Below are 21,638 nucleotides of genomic sequence, written 5' to 3' on the forward strand. Positions count from 1 at the left end.
CGCATGGCCGAGTCCACAACCACTGAGTGTTTCTACAAGTTCTGCAAGGCAGTGGTGGCGGTGTTTGGACCGCAATACTTGCGATCACCCAATGTTGAAGACACTGCTCGGATCCTAGCATAGAATGCAACAAGAAGATTTTCTGGGATGCTTGGAAGCATCGACTGCATGCATTGAAAATGGAAGAACTGTCCATTTGCTTGGCAGGGGATGTACAAAGGCACTAAAGGCGGTTGTAGTGTGGTACTTGAGGCATTGGCCACACATGACCTCTGGATTTGGCACTCCTTCTTTGGTATGCCAAGAACTCACAATGACATCAACGTGTTGCAGTGCTCCCCTGTCTTTGCTAAGCTTGTTGAAGGTCATCCTCCTCCGGTGAACTTCGAGGTCAATGGCCGGCACTACAACAAGGCATACTATCTAGTTGATGGCATCTATCCGAGATGGTCTACATTTGTGAAGACTATCTCAAACCCTGTGCCAGGAGGCAAGAACTCTCACTTTGCGAAGGTTCAGGAGGCTTGCAGGAAGGATGTCGAGCGGGCATTTGGTATGCTCCAATCTTGATTTACTGTTGTCTGGTACCCCGTTCAGACCTGGTCGAAAGATCAAATGTGGGGATCATGACTTGTGTCATCTTGCACAATATGATCATTGAGAGCGAGCAGGAAAAGTCAGTGTTTGACACTGAACCATATTACAGGCAGGGTCCTCTTGCACAAGTTGATCACCAGCTACCGTCAACCTGGTCTTCCTTCCTTAATATGCGTCAGGAGATCCGAGACCCACAGGTGCATCAACAACAACAGCAAGATCTGGTGGAGCACCTATGGAGGCTCAAGGGCAACGCCTAGCTTGACATGTGATGAAATATGAGTTTTTATTTCTTGAACTATATAATTTGTATTGAACTATTTGTTGAACTATTTGATTTCTATTGATTTTTTGTGATGAACTATGTGATAAAAAAATTACTTTAGTTAAACTTGCGCCAAACCACGGAGAATATGGGTCAATTTGCGCTGATATCGGGCTGTTTTTCGCCGAAACTGGGCCAAAAAGCTACCTGGGGGCGAGCCGACGCTAAAATCATGATCTTAGAGCATCTCTAGCAGATCCCGCAACCAAGCGGACATATATACATGGGGAGGCCTTGATACGTTAGAGCAACTCCAACGGGGCGACCAAAACGGACGCGCGTTTTGTCCGTTTTGGTCGGTCGGGCGGACGTGCGCGTCCGCATTTTAAAATGGGTCGGTTTGACCGCCCAACGGGGAGGCCGGCCCAAATGTGCCGGCGTGGAAATATAAACGTAATAAACACAATTAAACATAAGTGGCCGGTCAAACGCCGGCAAAAGTCCACTTAAATCTAATTAAACATTAAATAAAACATTTAAAAAGTTTGTGCCCGCCTGCTGCCGCACCGCACGCTGCCCTAGACGTCGTTGGCCTTGCCCTTGCCCTTGCCGTCGATGCCGCCGTCGTCGGTGAGGTCGATGAAGACCGAAGTAAGGCCAGCCTACCTGAACGCCGCCCGATACGCTGCCAGGGCAGCCTCCTCCGGCGTCTGCTGGGGTGGCGGCATTGCGGCCCGTCGTGCGCGCTCCTCCTCCTCCTCGAGCCGGAGCGCCTCTGTGTCACGTTGGAGCATGGCCTCGTAGCGCATCTGCTCCTCACCGTCGGCCTGCTCCTGGCGGAGCCAGTGCTCCTGCCAGCGCTTGAGGTGGGCCGCCTCCTGCTCCGGCGTCGCGGCGAAGTGGATGGGAGGCGCGCTCACCCACTCACGGTACTGACCCGTCCACGAGTAGGCCTCCTCCGGCCAAATGGGTGGAGGCGGGGAGCGCTTCCGCGTCGGCTCCGGCTCCGGCTTGGGATGGACGGGCAGCGATGGTGGCGGTGGCGGCACGAAGAGCGGGGTGTGGACGGAGTCCCCCACCGTCGACAGGGCATGGGCTTGCTCCAGCCCATCCCAGTGCGCATCCTTCTCGAGGCGGCTAGCCTCTAGCACGTGCTGCAGGGCCTCCTCGAGGGCGGCTTGGTACTCCGCCTCCGCCTCCATGTCCTCCGGCTCTACCTGCGGGGGCGGCGGCGGGAACGGTGGCGAGACGACGTCGACACCCGAGCATCGTTGCTCCTCGGGTTCGAGGGAGAACCACGCCTCCCAGTTTGGGGGGTCGGCGGCGTACTCTGGCAGCCGACGCTTCTCCGGCATGAGCTGCGCGCGGCGCCTGCGCACCTCGTCGTCGTGCGCCCGCTGGCTTCGCGGAACCGCCGGCACCGGGATCCGCAGCGGATGCAGATGCCAATGGTGCGGCAACGTGACATCGGGGTACGACAGCGGCTGCCTGTACTCCCAGTGCCACCGCGCTTGGTGCACCGGGATGTGCAGGCGCCGGCGATCAAGGCGGAAACGCGGCGCCGCCGGATGAGGAGGGGGAGCATGGGAGGACGAGGCGCCGGGGGTGCCTTTGCCCTTGCCCTTGCCATTGTTGCTGTCGAAGAGGCCCATGGGCGCGCTAGGGTTTACGGTCACCGGCGAGGAAGCAAAGGGAGTGGTGGGGGCCAGATGTGGACGGGAGAAGTGGATGAGGCCGGCCCTCGGCGCACGCGTGGTTAAAAAAGGACGCTTTCACTGGCTAACGCATGGGCCCGCTGTCAGTGGTCGTCATAAATAAGACGACAGGTGGCGGTTTGGTGGCCTATAGGTGGGGACGCGGCGGACGGCGAGGAGACGCTGATGACCCACAAGTATAAGGGATCTATCGTAGTCCTTTCGATAAGTAAGAGTGTCGAACCCAACGAAGAGCAGAAGGAAATGATAAGCAGTTTTCAGTAAAGTATTTTCTGCAAGCACTGAAATTATCGGTAACAGATAGTTTTGTGATAAGGTAATTTGTAACGGGTAACAAGTAATAAAAGTAAATAAGGTGCAGCAAGATGGCCCAATCCTTTTTGTTGGGGAACGTAGCAGAATTTTAAAATTTTCTACGCATCACCAAGATCAATCTACGGAGTCATCTAGCAACGAGGGAGAGGGGAGTGCATCTACATACCCTTGTAGATCGTGAGCAGAAGCGTTCAAGAGAACGGGGTTGATGGAGTCGTACTCGTCGTGATCCAAATCACCGATGACCGAGCGCCGAACGGACGGCACCTCCGCGTTCAACACACGTACGGTTGGGGAAGACGTCTCCTCCTTCTTGATCCAGCAAGGGGAAGGAGAGGTTGATGAAGATCCAGCAGCACGACGGCGTGGTGGTGGAAGCAGCGGTGATCTCGGTAGGGCTTCACCAAGCTCCAACGAGAGGGAGAGGTGTTACGAGGGGAGAGGGAGGCACCAGGGACTTGGGTGCGGCTGCCCTCCCTCCCCCACTATATATAGGGCCCCTAGGGGGGTGCCGGCCCTAGGAGATCCCATCTCCAAGGGGAGGGGGGGCGGCGGCCAAGGGGGGACTTGCCCCCCAAGTCAGGTGGGGCGCCCCCCACCCCTAGGGTTTCCAACCCTAGGCGCATGGGGAGGCCCATGGGGGCGCACCAGCCCACCAGGGGCTGGTTCCCCTCCCACTTCAGCCCATGGGGCCCTCCGGGATAGGTGGCCCCACCCGGTGGACCCCCGGGACCCTTCCGGTGGTCCCGGTACAATACCGATTACCCCCGAAATTTCCAGATGGCCGAAACTAGACTTCCTATATATAAATCTTCACCTCTGGACCATTCTGGAAATCCTCGTGACGTCCGGGATCTCATCCGGGACTCCGAACAACTTTCGGGTTACCGCATACTAATATCTCTACAACTCTAGTGTCACCGAACCTTAAGTGTGTAGACCCTACGGGTTCGGGAGACACGCAGACATGACCGAGACGACCCTCCGGTCAATAACCAACAGCGGGATCTGGATACCCATGTTGGCTCCCACATGTTCCACGATGATCTCATCGGATGAACCACGATGTCGAGGATTCAATCAATCCCGTATTGAATTCCCTTTGTCAATCGGTACGTTACTTGCCCGAGATTCGATCGTCGGTATCCCAATACCTCGTTCAATCTCGTTACTGGCAAGTCACTTTACTCATATTGTAATGCATGATCCCGTGACCAAACACTTGGTCACACTGAGCTCATTATGATGATGCATTACCGAGTGAGCCCAGAGATACCTCTCCGTCATACGGAGTGACAAATTCTAGTCTCGATCCGTGTCAACCCAACAGATACTTTCGGGAATACCTATAGTATACCTTTATAGTCACCCAGTTACGTTGTGATGTTTGGTACACCCAAAGCACTCCTACGGTATCCGGGAGTTACACGATCTCATGGTCTAAGGAAATGATACTTGACATTGGAAAAGCTCTAGCAAACGAACTACACGATCTTGTGCTATGCTTAGGATTGGGTCTTGTCCATCACATCATTCTCCTAATGATGTGATCCCGTTATCAATGACATCCAATGTCCATAGTCAGGAAACCATGACTATCTGTTGATCAACGAACTAGTTAACTAGAGGCTCACTAGGGACATGTTATGGTCTATGTATTCACACATGTATTTGAAGGAAATATGCCCTAGAGGCAATAATAAAGTTATTATTTATTTCCTTATATCATGATAAAAGTTTATTATTCATGCTAGAATTGTATTAACCGGAAACATAATACATGTGTGAGTACATAGACAAACAGAGTGTCACTAGTATGCCTCTACTAGACTAGCTTGTTAATCAAAGATGGTTATGTTTCCTAACCATGGACAAAGAGTTGTCATTTGATTAACAGGATCACATCATTAGTTGAATGATCTGATTGACATGACCCATTCCATTAGCTTATCACCCGATCGTTTAGTATGTTGCTATTGCTTTCTTCATGACTTATACATGTTCCTATGACTATGAGATTATGCAACTCCCGTTTGCCAGAGGAACACTTTGTGTGCTACCAAATGTCACAACGTAACTGGGTGATTATAAAGGAGCTCTACAGGTGTCTCCAAAGGTACATGTTGGGTTGGTGTATTTCAAGATTAGGATTTGTCACTCCGATTGTCGGAGAGGTATCTCTGGGCCCTCTCGGTAATGCACATCACTTAAGCCTTGCAAGCATTGCAACTAATGAGTTAGTTGCGGGATGATGTATTACAGAACGAGTAAAGAGACTTGCCAGTAACGAGATTGAACTAGGTATGGGATACCGACGATCGAATCTTGGGCAAGTAACATACCGATGACAAAGGGAACAACATATGTTGTTATGCGGTCTGACCGATAAAAGATCTTCGTAGAATATGTAGGAGCAAATATGAGCATCCAGGTTCCGCTATTGGTTATTGACCGGAGACGTGTCTCGGTCATGTCTACATTGTTCTCGAACCCGTAGGGTCCGCACGCTTAAGGTTACGATGACAGTTATATTATGAGTTTATACATTTTGATGTACCAAAGGTTGTTCGGAGTCCCGGATGTGATCACGGACATGACGAGGAGTCTCGAAATGGTCGAGACATAAAGATTGATATATTGGAAGCCTATGTTTGGATATCGGAAGTGTTCCGGGTGAAATCGGGATTTTACCGGAGTACCGGGAGGTTACCGGAACCCCTCGGGAGCTATATGGGCCTAAGTGGGCCTTAGTGGAAAAGAGAAGGGGCAGCCCAAGATGGGCCGCGCGCCCCTCCCCTCCCTTGGTCCGAATAGGACAAGGAGAGGGGGCCGGCCCCCTCTCTCTTTTCCCCCCTCCGCGAATCCTATTCCAACTAGGATTGGGGGGGGGGATCCTACTCCCAGAGGGAGTAGGACTCCTCCTGGCGTGCCTCTCCTAGGCCGGCCACACCCCCCCCTTGAGCCTTTATATACGGAGGCAGGGGCACCCCAGAGAAACATAAGTTGATCCACGTGATCATATTCTTAGCCGTGTGCGGTGCCCCCTTCCACCATAGTCCTCGATAATATTGTAGCGGTGCTTAGGCGAAGCCCTGCTGCAGTAGTACATCAAGATCGTCACCACGCCGTTGTGCTGACGGAACTCTTCCCTGACACTTTGCTGGATCGGAGTCCGGCGATCGTCATCGAGCTGAACGTGTGCTAGAACTCGGAGGTGCCGTAGTTTCGGTGCTTGATCGGTCGGGCCGTGAAGACGTACGACTACATCAACCAAACGCTTCCGTTGTCGATCTACAAGGGTACGTAGATCATACTCTCCCCTCTCGTTGCTATGCATCACCATGATCTTGCGTGAGCGTAGGAAATTTTTTGAAATTACTACGAAACCCAACAGTGGCATCCGAGCCTAGGTTTTATATGTTGATGTTATTTGCACGAGTAGAACACAAGTGAGTTGTGGGCGATATAAGTCATACTGCTTACCAGCATGTCATACTTTGGTTCAGCGGTATTGTTGGACGAAGCGGCCCGGACCGACATTACGCGTACGCTTACGCGAGACCGGTTCTCCTGACGTGCTTTGCACATAGGTGGCTTGTGGGTGACAGTTTCTCCAACTTTAGTTGAACTGAGTGTGGCTACGCCCGGTCCTTGCGAAGGTTAAAACAACACCAATTTGACAAACTATCGTTGTGGTTTTGATGCGTAGGTAAGATTGGTTCTTGCTTAAGCCCGTAGCAGCCACGTAAAACATGCAACAACAAAGTAGAGGACGTCTAACTTGTTTTTGCAGGGCATGTTGTGATGTGATATGGTCAAGACATGATGCTAAATTTTATTGTATGAGATGATCATGTTTTGTAACCGAGTTATCGGCAACCGGCAGGAGCCATATGGTTGTCGCTTTATTGTATGCAATGCAATCACGCTGTAATGCTTTACTTTATCACTAAGCGGTAGCGATAGTCGTGGAAGCATAAGATTGGCGAGACGACAACGATGCTACGATGGAGATCAAAGTGTCGCGCCGGTGACGATGGTGATCATGACGGTGCTTCGGAGATGGAGATCACAAGCACAAGATGAAGATGGCCATATCATATCACTTATATTGATTGCATGTGATGTTTATCTTTTATGCATCTTATCTTGCTTTGATTGACAGTAGCATTATAAGATGATCTCTCACTAAATTATCAAGAAGTGTTCTCCCTGAGTATGCACTGTTGCGAAAGTTCTTCGTGCTGAGACACCACGTGATGATCGAGTGTGATAGGCTCTATGTTCAAATACAACGGGTGCAAAACAGTTGCACACGCGGAATACTCAGGTTATACTTGACGAGCCAAGCATATACAGATATGGCCTCGGAACACGGAGACCGAAAGGTCGAGCGTGAATCATATAGTAGATATGATCAACATAGTGATGTTCACCAATGAAACTACTCCATCTCACGTGATGATCGGACATGGTTTAGTTGATTTGGATCACGTAATCACTTAGAGGATTAGAGGGATATCTATCTAAGTGGGAGTTCTTTAAGTAATATGATTAATTGAACCTAAATTTATCATGAACTTAGTACCTGATAGTATCTTGCTTGTTTATGTATGATTGTAGATAAATGGCCCGTGCTGTTGTTCCATTGAATTTTAATGCGTTCCTTGAGAAAGCAAAGTTGAAAGATGATGGTAGCAATTACATGGACTGGGTCCGTAACTTGAGGATTATCCTCATTGCTGCATAGAAGAATTACGTCCTGGAAGCACCGCTGGGTGCCAGGCCTACTGCTGGAGCAACACCAGATGTTGTGAACGTCTGGCACAGCGAAGCTGATGACTACTCGATAGTTCAGTGTGCCATGCTTTACGGCTTAGAACCGGGACTTCAACGACGTTTTGAACGTCATGGAGCATATGAGATGTTCCAGGAGTTGAAGTTAATATTTCAAGCAAATGCCCGAATTGAGAGATATGAAGTCTCCAATAAGTTCTATAGCTGCAAGATGGAGGAGAACAGTTCTGTCAGTGAGCATATACTCAAAATGTCTGGGTATAATAATCACTTGATTCAAATGGGAGTTAATCTTCCAGATGATTGCGTCATTGACAGAATTCTCCAATCACTGCCACCAAGCTACAAGAGCTTCGTGATGAACTATAATTGCAAGGGATGAATAAGACTATTCCCGAGCTCTTCGCAATGCTGAAAGCTGCGGAGGTAGAAATCAAAAAGGAGCATCAAGTGTTGATGGTCAACAAGACCACTAGTTTCAAGAAAAAGGGCAAAGGGAAGAAGAAGGGGAACTTCAAGAAGAACGACAAGCAAGTTGCTGCTCAAGAGAAGAAACCCAAGTCTGGACCTAAGCCTGAAACTGAGTGCTTCTACTGCAAGCAGACTGGTCACTGGAAGCGGAACTGCCCCAAGTATTTGGCGGATAAGAAGGATGGCAAGGTGAACAAAGGTATATGTGATATACATGTTATTGATGTGTACCTTACTAATGCTCGCAGTAGTACCTGGGTATTTGATACTGGTTCTGTTGCTAATATTTGCAACTTGAAACAGGGACTACGGATTAAGCGAAGATTGGCTAAGGACGAGGTGACGATGCGCGTGGGAAATGGTTCCAAAGTCGATGTGATCGCAGTCGGCACGCTACCTCTACATCTACCTTCGGGATTAATATTAGACCTAAATAATTGTTATTTGGTGCCAGCGTTAAGCATGAACATTATATCTGGATCTTGTTTGATGCGAGATGGTTATTCATTTAAATCAGAGAATAATGGTTGTTCTATTTATATGAGTAATATCTTTTATGGTCATGCACCCTTGAAGAGTGGTCTATTCTTATTGAATCTCGATAGTAGTAACACACATATTCATAATGTTGAAACCAAAAGATGCAGAGTTGATAATGATAGTGCAACTTATTTGTGGCACTGCCGTTTAGGTCATATCGGTGTAAAGTGCATGAAGAAACTCCATACTGATGGACTTTTGGAACCACTTGATTATGAATCACTTGGTACTTGCGAACCGTGCCTCATGGGCAAGATGACTAAAACACCGTTCTCCGGTACTATGGAGAGAGCAACAGATTTGTTGTAAATCATACATACAGATGTATGTGGTCCGATGAATATTGAAGCTCGTGGTGGATATTGTTATTTTCTCACCTTCACAGATGACTTAAGCAGATATGGGTATATCTACTTAATGAAACATAAGTCTGAGACATTTGAAAAGTTCAAAGAATTTCAGAGTGAAGTTGAAAATCATCGTAACAAGAAAATAAAGTTTCTACGATCTGATCGTGGAGGAGAATATTTGAGTTACGAGTTTGGTGTACATTTGAAACAATGCGGAATAGTTTCGCAACTCACGCCACCCGGAACACCATAGCGTAATGGTGTGTCCGAACGTCGTAATCGTACTTTACTAGATATGGTGCGATCTATGATGTCTCTTACTGATTTACCACTATCATTTTGGGGTTATGCTTTGGAGACGGCCGCATTCATGTTAAATAGGGCACCATCAAAATCCGTTGAGACGACGCCTTATGAACTATGGTTTGGCAAGAAACCAAAGTTGTCGTTTCTGAAAGTTTGGGGCTGCGATGCTTATGTGAAAAAGCTTCAACCTGATAAGCTCGAACCCAAATCAGAGAAATGTGTCTTCATAGGATATCCAAAGGAGACTATTGGATACACATTCTATCACAGATCCGAACGCAAGACTTTTGTTGCTAAGTTCGGAAACTTTCTAGAGAAGGAGTTTCTCTCGTAAGAAGTGAGTGGGAGGAAAGTAGAACTTGACGAGGTAACTGTACCTGCTCCCTTATTGGAAAGTAGTGCATCACAGAAAACTGTTTCTGTGACACCTACACCAATTAGTGAGGAAGCTAATGATAATGATCATGAAACTTCAGAACAAGATACTGCTGAACCTCATAGATCAACCAAAGTAAGATCCGCACCAGAGTGGTACGGTAATCCTGTTCTGGAAGTCATGCTACTAGATCATGATGAACCTACGAACTATGAAGAAGCGATGGAGAGCCCAGATTCCGCAAAATGGCTTGAAGCCATGAAATCTGAGATGGGATCCATGTATGAGAACAAAGTGTGGACTTTGGTTGACTTGCCCAATGATCGGCAAGCAATTGAGAATAAATGGATCTTCAAGAAGAAGACTGACGCCGACGGTAATATTACTGTCTACAAAGCTCGACTTGTCGCAAAAGGGTTTCGGCAAGTTCAAGGGATTGACTACGATGAGACCTTCTCACCCGTAGCGATGCTTAAGTCTGTCCGAATCATGTTAGCAATTGCAGCATTTTATGATTATGAAATTTGGTAGATGGATGTCAAAACTGCATTCCTGAATGGATTTCTGGAAGAAGAGTTGTATATGATGCAACCGGAGGGTTTTGTCGATCCAAAGGGAGCTAACAAAGTGTGCAAGCTCCAGCGATCCATTTATGGACTGGTGCAAGCCTCTCGGAGTTGGAATAAACGCTTTGATAGTGTGATCAAAGCATTTGGTTTTATACAGACTTTTGGAGAAGCCTGTGTTTACAAGAAAGTGAGTGGGAGCTCTGTAGCATTTCTGATATTATATGTGGATGACATATTACTGATCGGAAATGATATAGAATTTCTGGATAGCATAAAGGGATACTTGAATAAAAGTTTTTCAATGAAAGACCTCGGTGAAGCTGCTTACATATTAGGCATAAAGATCTATAGAGATAGATCAAGACGTTTAATTGGACTTTCACAAAACACATACCTTGACAAGATTTTGAAGAAGTTCAAAATGGATCAAGCAAAGAAAGGGTTCTTGCCTGTGTTACAAGGTGTGAAGTTGAGTCAGACTCAATGCCCGACCACTGCAGAAGATAGAGAGAAGATGAAAGATGTTCCCTATGCTTCAGCCATAGGCTCCATCATGTATGCAATGCTGTGTACCAGACCTGATGTGTGCCTTGCTATAAGTCTAGCAGGGAGGTACCAAAGTAATCCAGGAGTGGATCACTGGACAGCGGTCAAGAACATCCTGAAGTACCTGAAAAGGACTAAGGATATGTTTCTCGTATATGGAGGTGACAAAGAGCTCATCGTAAACGGTTACGTTGATGCAAGCTTTGACACTGATCCGGACGATTCTAAATCGCAAACCGGATACGTGTTTACATTAAACGGTGGAGCTGTCAGTTGGTGCAGTTCTAAACAAAGCGTCGTGGCGGGATCTACGTGTGAAGCAGAATACATAGCTGCTTCGGAAGAAGCAAATGAAGGAGTCTGGATGAAGGAGTTCATATCCGATCTAGGTGTCATACCTAGTGCATCGGGTCCAATGAAAATCTTTTGTGACAATACTGGTGCAATTGCCTTGGCGAAGGAATCCAGATTTCACAAGAGAACCAAGCACATCAAGCGACGCTTCAATTCCATCCGGGATCTAGTCCAGGTGGGAGACATAGAGATTTGCAAGATACATACGGATCTGAATGTTGCAGACCCGTTGACTAAGCCTCTTCCACGAGCAAAACATGATCAGCACCAAGGCTCCATGGGTGTTAGAATCATTACTATGTAATCTAGATTATTGACTCTAGTGCAAGTGGGAGACTGAAGGAAATATGCCCTGGAGGCAATAATAAAGTTATTATTTATTTCCTTATATCATGATAAAAGTTTATTATTCATGCTAGAATTGTATTAACCGGAAACATAATACATGTGTGAATACATAGACAAACAGAGTGTCACTAGTATGCCTCTACTAGACTAGCTTGTTAATCAAAGATGGTTATGTTTCCTAACCATGGACAAAGAGTTGTCATTTGATTAACAAGATCACATCATTAGTTGAATGATCTGATTGACATGACCCATTCCATTAGCTTAGCACCTGATCGTTTAGTATGTTGCTATTGCTTTCTTCATGACTTATACATGTTCCTATGACTATGAGATTATGCAACTCCCGTTTGCCAGAGGAACACTTTGTGTGCTACCAAACGTCACAACATAACTGGGTGATTATAAAGGAGCTCTACAGGTGTCTCCAAAGGTACATGTTGGGTTGGCGTATTTCGAGATTAGGATTTGTCACTCCGATTGTCGGAGAGGTATCTCTGGGCCCTCTCGGTAATGCACATCACTTAAGCCTTGCAAGCATTGCAACTAATGATTTAGTTGCAGGATGATGTACTACAGAACGAGTAAAGAGACTTGCCAGTAACGAGATTGAACTAGGTATGGGATACCGACGATCGAATATCGGGCAAGTAACATACCGATGACAAAGGGAACAACGTATGTTGTTATGCGGTCTGACCGATAAAAGATCTTCGTAGAATATGTAGGAGCAAATATGAGAATCCAGGTTCCGCTATTGGTTATTGACTGGAGACGTGTCCCGGTCATGTCTACATTGTTCTCGAACCCGTAGGGTCCGCACGCTTAAGGTTACGATGATAGTTATATTATGAGTTTATACATTTTGATGTACCGAAGGTTGTTCGGAGTCCCGGATGTGATCATGGACATGACGAGGAGTCTCAAAATGGTCGAGACATAAATATTGATATGTTGGAAGCCTATGTTTGGATATCGAAAGTGTTCCGGGTGAAATCGGGATTTTACCGGAGTACCGGGAGGTTACCGGAACCCCCCGGGAGCTATATGGGCGTAAGTGGGACTTAGTGGAAAAGAGAAGGGGCAGCCCAAGATGGGCCGCGCGCCCCTCCCCTCCCTTGGTCCGAATAGGACAAGGAGAGGGGGCCGGCCCCCCTCTCTCTTTTCCCCCCTCCGCGAATCCTATTCCAACTAGGATTGGGGGGGGGGGGAATCCTACTCCCAGAGGGAGTAGGACTCCTCCTGGCGCGCCTCTCCTAGGCCGGCCGCACCCCCCCTTGAGCCTTTCTATACGGAGGCAGGGGCACCCCAGAGAAACACAAGTTGATCCACGTGATCATATTCTTAGCCGCGTGCGGTGCCCCCTTCCACCATAGTCGTCGATAATATTGTAGCGGTGCTTAGGCGAAGCCCTGCTGCAGTAGTACATCAAGATCGTCACCACGCCGTCGTGCTGACGGAACTCTTCCCTGACACTTTGCTGGATCAGAGTCCGGGGATCGTCATCGAGCTGAACGTGTGCTAGAACTCGGAGGTGTCCTAGTTCCGGTGCTTGATCGGTCGGGCCGTGAAGACGTACGACTACATCAACCAAATGCTTCCGTTGTCGATCTACAAGGGTGCGTAGATCATACTCTCCCCTCTCGTTGCTATGCATCACCATGATCTTGCGTGAGCGTAGGAAACTTTTTGAAATTACTACGAAACCCTACAGTATTATGATTTCTGGATAACACAATTATAGCATGAATAATAGACAATTATCATGAACAAGGAAATATAATAATAATCATGTTATTATTGCCTCTAGGGAATATTTCCAACAGTCTCCCACTTGCACTGGAGTCAATAATCTAGTTACATTGTGATGAATAGAACACCCATAGAGTCCTAGTGTTGATCATGTTTTGCTCGCGGAAGAGGTTTAGTCAACGGATCTGCGACATTCAGATCCGTATGTACTTTGCAAATATCTATGTCTCCCTCTTGAACATTTTCATGAATGGAGTTGAAGCGACGCTTGATGTGCCTGGTCTTCTTGTGAAACCCGGGCTCCTTGGCAAGGGCAATAGCTCCAGTGTTGTCACAGAAGAGAGTGATCGGCCCCGACGCATTGGGTATGACTCCTAGGTCGGTGATGAACTCCTTCATCCAGATTGCTTCATGCGCGGCCCCCGAGGCTACCATGTACTCCACTTCACATGTAGATCCCGTCACGACGCTTTGCTTGCAACTGCACCAGCTTACTGCCCCACCATTCAAAATATACACGTATCCAGTTTGTGACTTAGAGTCATCCAGATCTGTGTCGAAGCTAGCGTCGACGTAACCCTTTACGACGAGCTCCTCGTCACCTCCATATACGAGAAACATATCCTTAGTCCTTTTCAGGTACTTCAGGATGTTCTTGACCGTTGTCCAGTGTTCCATGCCGGGATTACTTTGGTACCTTCCTACCAAACTCATGGCAAGGTTTACATCAGGTCTGGTACACAACATGGCATACATGATAGACCCTATGGCTGAGGCATAGGGGACGACACTCATCTTTTCTCTATCTTCTGCCGTGGTCGGACATTGAGCTGAGCTCAATTTCACACCTTGCAACATAGGCAATAACACCTTCTTGGACTGATCCATATTGAACTTCTTCAATATCTTATCAAGGTATGTGCTTTGTGAAAGACCAATGAGGCGTCTCGATCTATCTCTATAGATCTTGATGCCTAATATGTAAGCAGCTTCTCCAAGGTCCTTCATTGAAAAACACTTATTCAAGTTGTAAGTGCATCTAGTGCCACCCCTAGTTGGTTTTGGAGTATTGACGACAAACCTAGTTGAGGGACTAATGTGTTTGTGAGAATTGCAGGATAACACAGGTAGAAGTCCCTCATTGATTCGGTTTTCCTACCAGAGATGACCCCTAAAAATGTATGAAGACATTGAAGTCAAAGGTGGTATATGAAGATATTCACATTCGAAGACTATGACAAGAGAAGACACCACATGAAGCCTATGGAGCTCGAAGACTTAGATCTTTCGTAGTTCTTTTTCTTTTGTGTTGAGTCATAGGAACCACCGTACTGTTAAGTGGGGTCCAAGAGAACCAGTCAGACTGACTGAAGTGATGCCTAACCAAAAACCTATGTCTTCGAGTGAAGACTATGAGAGCGAATCTTGTCCAGAGTCGGATAAGTCAGCTTTGCTTGTAGCCCAAGTAAAGTTGTCATGTGAGTTTGAAATCTGACCATTGGAACACGTGTCAGTTCCTTAGTGACCTAGGGTCATTTCGGACAAATCGGGTCGGGTTGCCAAGTGGTTATAAATATCCCACCCCCACAACCATAAACGGTTGGCTGCTCAGATTGAGAGTATGGCTTTTGTCGTTTGAGAGCAACCCACCTCGAAGCCTTTGAGAGAGAATTCCTTGCGAGGATAAAGCCCTAACCACCCAGAGCCAGAGAGAATTGGGCATCACTTAAGTCTTCTTGTCTGTGTGATCTGAAGACTTATTACACTTGAGGACTGTGCATCCTCCAGCCGGTTAGGCGTCGCGTTCTGAGCATCCAAGAGACATTGTGGATTGCCGATGAACGAAGTCTGTGAAGGTTTGGGAGTCTACCTTGAAGACTTACCAGAGTGATTGGGCGAGGTCTGTGTGACCTTAGCTCAAGGGGAATACGGTGAGGACTGGGTGTCCTGAGCTGCGTGTTCAGGACTGGGTGTCCGGGACTGTGTGTCCTAAGGTTTAAATACCTAGCCGCCCCAACCAGACGTACAGTTGTCACAGCAACTGGAACTGGTCCAACAAATCATTGTCTTCAACGAGTCACTGATTTCATCTTCCCTTCCCTTTACTTACTGTTGCTCCTTGTGAAGTCATTGTATGTTTGCACTATCTTTTGTCTTCATTGAGTGACTGCATGCTCGGTATGGCTTCATAATATCTTCCTACCCGATCCTTACTACATTGCTGCTATTAAGTCATTGTGCTTTCACTTCATTGAACACTTGACTATGGCTTGCCTAGTGTAGTCTACCTTCCGCTGCATGGTAATACGTTTATTTCTATCGTTTGTCTTCATAACTTCCACGTTTTGAAGACTTTCATAAAAATCGCCTATTCACCCCCCTCTAGTCGATATAACGCACTTTCAATTGGTATCAGAGCAAGGTGCTCCCTTGTTCTATGTGATTCGGTTTAACCACCTGGAGTTTTAGCTATGTCGACTGCAGGGATAATTAAAGTCTCCACTGCATGCCCCGTCTTCGATGGAACTGAATATCCCTACTGGAAGAATAAGATGCACATGCATCTTGAAGCCATTGATGTCGACCTATGGTATGTCGTCGAAAACGGTGTTCCCAAGGCTGGAGAAGGTGTCACTGCTGCTGACATCAAGAAATTTGTTCAATTGGACTCTACTGCCAAGAATATCATCTGTGGTCACCTGACCAAAGGATAGTATGGCCGTGTGTGTGCTTTGAAGACATCTAAGCTGGTCTGGGACTGGCTCTCCAAGGTCAATGAAGGCATCTCAACCCAGAGAGATCAGAGAATCAGTGTCCTTCGCAACCTCTTCAACCGCTTCAAGCGAAATGACAATGAGAATGTCCAGCACACTTTTGACCGACTCACTGACATCACAAATGAGCTTCAAGCCCTCGGCGCTACTGAGATCACCAAACATGAAGTCATCAAGACACTACTGAGATCACTTGATAGTTCGTTTGACATCCTAGCCCTGATGATTCAAGAACGTCCTGATTTCAAGACACTCGATCCATCTGACATACTTGAGAGGCTCAACACACATGAGTTTCAGCTTTTTGAGAAAAGAGATATCTACGGTCCAAACTATGGGCGAACTCGTGCCATGAAGGCAAAAGATGTCTCCTCATCTGAAGAAGAATCTGACAGCAGTTCTGATGATCCTGAAGACATTGGAAGAGAACTTGCTATGCTTGTGAAGAAGTTCCAAAAATTCACCAAGAAGAAAGGCTTCAGAAAGTCTTCCCGATCAAGCTCAAGGAATGACGAAGCTTCTACTCACGACTACAAGAAGAAAACATGTCACAAGTGCAAGAAACCTGGCCACTTCATCTCTGAGTGTCCACAGTGGGACAATGAGAACAAAAAGAAGAAGAAGAGCAAGGAATATGACTCTAATGACAAGAAGAAGAAGAAATACTCAAAGTCTTCATCCAAGTCTTCCTCAAAGTCTTCATCACACAAGAAGAGCTCATCTGGCAAGGCACGTGCGTTTGTTGGCAAGGAAATGGACTCGGAGGAGGAGTCCGCTTCTGAGGAGGCAGAGGTGGAGTCTGAGGAGGAGTCCGATTCAGGCGTCGCAAGTCTGGCTACAACATACGTTGCCAAGTCCATCTTCAATACTGAAGACAATGACCTCGTCACTGACACCGATGCAAATGACAAGGACTACTCCGCTTCTACCTATTGCTTCATGGCTCGCGGTGCCAAGGTAAACACACGCACTACTCACTATCAAACATCTAGTGACGATGACTCTGACTGTGATTCAAAACCCAGCTACAAAACACTTGCTAAAATTGCAACTGAACAGCAGAAAGCTATGGAACATATTCAAAAACTGTTAGACAGAAGCGATGATCTGTTAGGTGCTGAAATGACTCGATCTGAATCCTTAATTGAAGACATAAAAAATCTTCACGTTAAGTATCAGGAACTTGAAAGTCGTCATGAAACTCTCTCAACAACTCATGAAAAGCTTTCCTATGATTATCTTCAAAGGAAGCAAGATCTTGAGAAATTGAGAGCGGTTCATGAAGATCTTCAAAAGGAAAACGAGTCACTTCACTCAAAACAGATCAGTCCCGCTCAGGAAGGATTTGAACCACCATGTCTTAAATGCATTGAGAGTGATAATGCTACTTCTGTTGCTGAATGTTCTACTGCTACTACTGTTGCAATATCTTCAACTGTTGATGTGGTAACTAACCCCTCTGTTGAGGATACCACTGCTATTGCTGATGAGAATGCTAGGTTGAAGACATTGCTTGAAACAGGGATGTACAAAAGTCTTAAAGGGCATCAGACACTATGTGATGTCCTCAAAAAGCAGATTCTGAACCGAAACCCGAGGAAAGAGGGTGTTGGGTTCGTAAGGAAAATGAATGCTGATGGCTCTTACTGGAAACCTGAGCAGTACCCCAAAACCATGTGGGTTGCTGCAAAGGAACCTTCAGCAGACCCATCCAATCTATCTGGCTTCACCTGTGCTAACCCCATTATCATTGATGAATCCTTTGATGCAAACTATATACTGTTTAAGAATCAGAATGGTGAAGTGTTTGCCAGGTACATTGGTACTAACTGCAGGAATGGACCGCCTATGAAGAAGATCTGGGTTCCGAAAAGGTGTTTGGAGAATCTTCCTGTGAATGTCATCATGACACCTCACGTGAAGAAGACAAACCTTAGACCAAAGGCTTCATACGGTCCAAAGGCTTCATACAGACAGAGGACTCACCTGAGTCGCACTAACGCAAATGTTTTGCAGGGAAACCATACTCAGGCATATGAATATGAGAGCGGTTCATCAAACCGCCATGTTCATAAGACCAAGAACTATTCTTCTTATTCTTATGAGTACTATTGTCCGCCTGCAAGACTGTTTGCTAGGGCTCCAAAGCTAAAATTCTCAGATGCTGCACTTAGACTTATTGCTTCTCAGCCACCCTTGAAGATGTGGGTGGCTAAGAAAGCTTAACTCTCTTTTGCAGGGAAAGGTCTCCAGCAGAAAACCAAAATCGTCTGACGCCATTGCTGGGGACCTTAAACATCTTGTAGGGCGCAAGATCAAATGCCCGAATGGTCTTACTATGTACTTCGTTCCTGAATCGCTTGCTACTCTCCCTATTAGTCCTAATCTGGATCTAAGCTTTCATAACCCATTGGTTCGTCAAATGTTTTTGCTTCACAATGCTCTTGGTGAAGCCTATCCCCCTAACTGCACTGTAGGGTACGACACCAGCGTCTTCAGAATGGATTATTGATAGTGGGTGTACAAATCACATGACTGGCAAAAGAAGTCTTCTTATGGACTCAACCTTACATCCATCCGACAAGAGCCACATCACATTTGCTGACACTGGTAAAAGTAAGGTATTGGGTCTAGGTAGAGTTGCAATCTCAAGGGATCAACACATGGACAAAGTCATGTTTGTTGAATCCCTTGGCTTCAACTTAATGTCTGTCTCAATGCTTTGCAATTTGAACATGATCGTAATATTTGGAAAATATCGTTGCCTTGTACTAATGGAATATGACAAGTCTCTAGTGTTTGAAGGGTATCGAAAAGATGATCTGTATGTAGTAGATTTCTCAGCAGGACCACAGCTTGCCGTATGTCTTCTAGCAAAAGCTTCAGAATGCTGGCTCTGGCATCGGAGGCTTGGGCATGCTGGCATGAGGAACCTCCACACCCTTGCGAAGAAGAAGCATGTCATAGGCATCGAGGGCGTCAAGTTCAAGAAAGACCACTTATGCGGTGCCTATGAAGCAGGGAAGATGACGAGGGCCAAACATCCTTCGAAGACAATCATGACCACTACTCGACCCTTCGAACTACTTCACATGGATCTTTTCGGTCCCACTCATTACTCAACTCTTACTACTACTGCATGCCTCTATGGCTTCGTTATTGTTGATGATTACTCTAGATACACTTGGGTGCACATAATCCTTTACAAGACTGAAGTGCAGGATGTCTTCAGACGCTTCGCCAATTGAGCTATGAACAATTATGGCGCCAAGATAAAGCACATTAGAAGTGACAATGGCACTGAATTCAAGAACACTGGCCTTGATACATATCTTGATACCTTGGGCATCACACATGAATTCTCAGCCCCGTACATGCCACAGCAGAATGGCGTCGTCGAACGCAAGAACAGAACACTCATTGAGATGGCCAGAACGATGCTAGATGAATACAAGACCCCAAGAAAATTCTGGCCTGAAGCCATTGATACTGCATGCCATACAATCAATCATGTTTATCTTCACAAGCTTCTGAACTAGACATCTTATGAGCTCCTTACTGGCAAGAAGCCAAATGTCAGTTACTTCAGAGTATTTGGCGCAAGGTGCTGGATCAAGGACCCACATCACACCTCAAAGTTTGCACCAAAAGCACATGAGGGTTTTATGCTTGGATATAGAAAGGATTCGCACTCCTACAGAGTCTTCAATCTCTTTCATTACAAAGTGGTTGAAACAGTGGATGTGCAGTTCGATGAGACCAATGGTTCACAAAGAGAGCAACTGCCAAATGTGCTAGATGAAGTTCCATCCAGTGAATCAATCAAGCTAATGGGAACTGGAGAAATTATACCTTCTGAAGCTCATCCTGAAGAAGAACTTATCATCTCAGCACCTGATCAACATGAAGACAATGCTCAGCCTAAAGACATTCCTTCTAACAACGACAATGATCAGCAAGAGCAAAGTCTTCGCCCTGTACATCCTCGCGTTGCCAATGAAGTGCAGATTGAAAGAATAATTGATAGCATCAATGCACCCGGTCCACTCACTCGTTCAAGGGCAACTCAGCTAGCAAATTTCTGTGGGCACTTCGCATTCGTCTCAATAACAGAACCCAAGAAAGTTGAAGAAGCCTTCATGGAACCTGAATGGATTCAAGCTATGCAAGAAGAGCTTCAACAGTTTGAGCTGAATAATGTATGGGAACTAGTTAAGCGTCCTGATCCACGGAAGCACAATATAATAGGCACCAAATGGATATACCGCAACAAGCAAGATGAGCATGGTCAAGTTGTCAGAAACAAAGCTCATCTCATTGCTCAAGGATATACTCAAGTGGAAGGCATTGACTTCGATGAAACATTTGCTCCTGTGGCTAGACTTGAAGCCATACGCATACTGCTGGCCTATGCAAATCATCACAACATACTTCTATATCAAATGGATGTGAAGAGTGCTTTTCTCAATGGCAAGGTTGAAGAAGAAGTGTATGTTGCACAACCGCCTGGCTTTGAAGATCCAAAACATCCTGACATGGTATACAAGCTCAACAAGGCACTGTATGGCCTCAAACAAGCCCCTCGGGCCTGGTATGACACACTCAAATACTTCCTGAAGAGCAAAGGCTTCATACCTGGTTCCCTAGACCCCACTCTCTTCACGAAGACATATGATGGTGAACTGTTTGTGTGCCAAATATATGTGGATGACATTATCTTCGGCTGCACCAATCAGAAGTACAGTGAAGAGTTTGGATATATGATGCAAGAGCAATATCAGATGTCCATGATGGGAGAGCTGAAGTTCTTCCTCGGTCTTCAAATACGACAACAACGCAACGGCATCTTCATATCTCAAGAGAAGTATCTCAAAGATTGCATGAAGAAGTTCGGTATGCAAGACTACAAAGGCTTCACAACACCAATGCCAGCCAAACATCATCTGGGTCCCGACGACAATGGTAAAGAGTTCGATCAAAAGGTATACCGCTCCATGATTGGTTCTTTACTTTATCTATGTGCATCTAGGCCAGATATTATGCTTAGTGTTTGCATGTGTGCTCGATTTCAAGCGGCACCAAAGGAGTCACATCACTTAGCTGTGAAGCGAATTCTTCAATATTTGGCTCACACCCCAACTCTAGGATTATGGTATCCAAAGGGCTTAGAGTTTGATCTGGTTGGATTCTCGGATGCTAATTATGCTGGTGACAAAGTTGATCGCAAGTCTACATCAGGCACATGTCACTTTCTGGGACGATCACTTGTATGTTGGTCTTCAAAGAAGCAGAACTGTGTATCTCTCTCCACTGCTGAATCTGAATACATTGCTGCTGGATCTTGCTGCGCTCAGCTTCTGTGGATGAAGCAAACACTCAAGGACTATGGCATTCATCTGAAGCAAGTGCCACTTTACTGCGACAACGAAAGCGCCATCAAGATCGCCAACAACCCAGTTCAGCACTCGAAGACAAGCACATTGAAATTCGTCATCACTTTCTCAGAGATCATGTTGTGAAGGAAGATATTGATATCATACACGTCAACACTGAAGAGCAATTG

This window comes from Triticum urartu, chromosome 1A (genome assembly GCF_056163025.1).
Source record: "Triticum urartu cultivar PI428250 chromosome 1A, HENAU_Tu73, whole genome shotgun sequence".
Taxonomy (NCBI): Eukaryota; Viridiplantae; Streptophyta; class Magnoliopsida; order Poales; family Poaceae; genus Triticum; species Triticum urartu.